Source organism: Mandrillus leucophaeus, unplaced genomic scaffold (assembly GCF_000951045.1).
Source record: "Mandrillus leucophaeus isolate KB7577 unplaced genomic scaffold, Mleu.le_1.0 Scaffold46, whole genome shotgun sequence".
Lineage (NCBI taxonomy): Eukaryota > Metazoa > Chordata > Mammalia > Primates > Cercopithecidae > Mandrillus > Mandrillus leucophaeus.
The window spans coordinates 2307424-2311463 of NW_012104920.1; positions in this window are offsets into that span (position 1 = coordinate 2307424).

Consider the following 4040-nt stretch of genomic DNA (forward strand, 5'->3'; position numbering starts at 1 on the left):
GGGTACATGTGCACAACGTGCAGGTTTGTTACATATGTATACATGTGCTATGTTGGTTTGCTGCACCCATTAGCTCGTCATTTACATTAGGTATTTCTCCTAATGCTATCCCTCCCCTTGCCCCCCTCTCCATGACAAGCCCCGGGGTGTGATGTTCCCCGCCCTGTGCCCAAGTGTTTTCATTGTTCAATTCCCACCTCTGAGTGAGAACATGTGGTGTTGGTTTTCTGTCCTTGTGGTAGTTTGCTGAGAATGATAGTTTCCAGCTTCATCCATGTCCTTACAAAGGACATGAACTCATCCTTTTTTATGGCTGCATAGTATTCCATGGTGTGTATGTGCCACATTTCTTAATCCAGTCTATCATTGATGGGCATCTGGGTTGGTTCCTAGCCTTTCCTATTGTGAATAGTGCCACAATAAACATACATGTGCAGGTATCTTATAGTAGCATGATTTATAATCCTTTGGGTATATACCCAGTACTGGGATGGCTGCGTCAAATGGTAATTCTAGTTCTAGATCCTTGAGGAATTGCCACACTGTCTTCCACAACGGTTGAACTAGTTTACACTCCCACCAACAGTGTAAAAGCTTTCCTATTTCTCCACATCCTCTCCAGCACCTGTTGTTTCCTGACTTTTTAATGATCACCATTCTATCTGGTGTCTCATTGGTATCTCATTGTGGCTTTGATTTGCATTTCTCTGATGACCAGTGATGATGAGCATTTTTTCATGTGTCTGTTGGCTGCATAAATGTCTTCTTTTGAGAGTGTCTGTTCATATCTATCCACTTTTACTGGGCATGGTGGTGCGCGCCTGTAATCCCAGCTACTCGGGAGGCTGAGGCAGGAGAATCGCTTGAACCTGGGAGGCAGAGGTTGCAGTGAGCCGAAATCGTGCCATTGCACTCCAGCCTGGGTGATGGAGTGAGACTCCATCTAAAAAAACAAACAACAACAACAACAACAAAACGTGTGTAGTGCCTCCCCCTGCTCTCTCTCTCTTCCTCTTGCTCCAGCCATTTGAAGATGCTTGCTCCTGCTTTGCCTTTCACCACGAGTGAAATTTTTCTGAGGCCTCCCCAGAAGCCAAGTAGATTCCAGCATCATGCTTCCTGGACAGCCTGCAGAACTGTGAGCTAATTAAACCTCCTTTCTTTATAAATTACCCAGTCTCAGGTATCTCTTTATAGCAATGCGAAAATGGACTAATACACACATGACCATTTTGAAGGCCTTGAGTTTATGGTGAGTGAGGTGGAAAGTCAGTGGAGGGTTTTGAGCACAGAAGTGACATGATCGGAATTATGATTTAAAGTTATCTCTGGGGGCTGTTCTGAGAATAGACTGAACAGAGGTAAGTATGAAGGCAGGGAGATTAGTTAGAAATCTAGGCATGAGGGCTAGATCAGGTTGGCTCCCATGGAGGTGAGGAGAATAATTGCATGATAGATATATTTAGAAGTTAGAGCCCAGAGGACTGGGTTGGAAGTCTGGGTGTGAAAGAAAGTCAAGAATAATCCAAGTGCTTTTTTAGGGGAAGACAAAGTCTCACTCTGTCACGCAGGCTGAAGGGCAGTGGCGTGATCTTGGCTCACTGCAACCTCTGCCTCCCGGGTTCAAGCAATTCTCCTGCCTCAGCCTCCCAAGTGGTTGAGATTACAGGCACATGCCACCACACCCAGCTAATTTTTGTATTTTTAGTAGAGATGGGGTTTTGCCATGTTGGCCAGGATGGTTTTGAATTCCTGACCTCAAGTGATTCACCCACTTCGGCTTCTCAAAGTGCTGGGATTACAGGTATACTCCTGGCCCAATCCAAGTGCTTTTGGCCTGAGCAATTGGAAAAAAACGGACTTTCTATTTACTAAGATGGGAAAGATTCCAGTTTGGGCTGGGGAATGGTATTCTGGAGTGATTTTGGATGTGTTATGTGTGAGATGCCCATTAGAAATTCAAGTAGAGTTGTCAAGTAGGCTGCCAGAGACGCAAATGTGGAGTTAGGAGAGAGGCTGGGGCTGGCCTGGAAACATCCATTTGGGAGCTGTCTACGTGTGATGGTGTTGAAAGCCGTGAGACTGGATGAAATCAGGGAGGCGCTGAACCCTGGGACACTCCAGTGTTTGGAGTTTCAGAAGAACTTGACTCGCAAAAGAGACTGAGAAGAAGTCACTGAGAAGGTGAAAGGCAAACCAGGGAGTGTGGTGTCTGGGAGGCAAGTCGAGAAAGTGTTGTAAGACAGAAGGCTCTGTAGTAACAGATGCTGCCAACGGGGAGAGAGATAAAGACTGAAAGGTGGCCATGAGATCAGTGATTTGGAGGTGACTGCTGACCTTGACAGACGGTCTGAATGGAGTTACACAATCCTGACTGGAATGGGTTCAGTGGAGAATGGGCGGAGAAAAAGTGAAGACAGTGAGTATAAACAACCCTTCCCAGGAGCTTTGCCACCAAGGCCACGAGAAAAACAGGTGAGGGACCGGCGTGTAAGGAAGAGAGGGTTTTGCTGAGATAGACATTACCAAATGTGTGTACACTGTTGAGAATCTTCCAGTAGAGAGGAAACATTTGTCCTACAGAGTCTTTTTCTGAAATATCTCACACTAATCCTCTCCTTCCATTCCCAACACAGATGTCTTCTTTGGGATTCTGACAACTTTCTTTAAAAAAGAAATCATCATCTAATTTAATTCAGAGGGTAAACTTTATATGGCATCTTTAACAATGATATGCAACGTGCCATAAAAATGTACACATTTGGCCGGGTGTGGTGGCTCATGCCTGTAACCCCAGGACTTTGGGAGGCCCAGGTGGACGGATCACGAGGTCAAGAGATGGAGATCATCCTGGCCAATATGGTGAAACCTCGTCTCTAGTAAAAATACAAAAATTAGCCGGTGTGGTGGCGGGTGCCTGTAGTCCCAGCTACTCGGGAGGCTGAGGCAGAAGAATCGCTTGAACCCGGGAGGCGAAGGTTGCAGTGAGCGGAAATCACTGCACTCCAGCCTGGCGACAGAGCGAGACTCAGTCTCAAAAAAAAAAAAATTTTTTTTAAAAAAAGTACACATTTTACTGATGGAAAGATATCCCCCCAACACAAATATTTTCATCTTTTCTATTGATGAATGCATCTGGAGGAGGGAGAAAGGACTTAAGAATTGCATGCCATTCAGCAAAAAAAGGAACTAAAGAGAGTGAAGGAGAAAATGTGAAACCTCACTCAGCCCGAAGGAAACTGTGGAATTCAAGGCTACTAATACTACAGTGACACACAACTTTGGACCCAGCATCAATCTGGAAAGAGATCAAAGTTTGCATTTTAATTCAGACGTCATTTATACACACAGTGATAAAAAGAAATTTGCGTAAGTAAAAAACACACAGTACAGCCTTTTCATCCCGGGCTGCTCTCTGTCTCCAACCTAACAACCCCTGCCTCCAGAAATAAACGATCGTGTTGGAGGGGACTACATTTTCAGTAAGCGGGACATCAGCTCTCCTTATTCTGTCGGAAATATTTTTTTTCTTTATCTTATACGTTGCACCTCATGAATACATTTCTAGTATTAAATGCATGTGGGTCCCTTTTAAAATGTTAGAAAACATCAAAATGTTTATGATGCCATCTTTAAAATATTTTTAAAAGAATAAAGGATGATATGATAAATATCTCTGTATCATAGCCAGTTACAAATAATAAAACACTTCAGATACAGCCGAAGCATCACACTCTTTAATCACATGCCCCCTGCCCACAGATTAAAGCTAAACTAAATTTGGGGTTTATTTATCCCTATATTCCTTTTGTTTCTTTTTTTTAGAGACAGGGTCTTGCTGTGTCTCCCAGGCTGAAGAGCAGTGGCATGATCATAGCTCACGGTACCTTTGAACTCCTGTGTTGAAGTGATCCTTGTGAGAAGCATCTTTTTTTTTGTTTGTTTTTGAGATGGAGTCTCGCTCTGTCGCCCAGGCTGGAGTACAGTGACGGGATGCCTCCCGGGTTCACGCCATTCTCGCGATGCCTCCCGGGTTCACG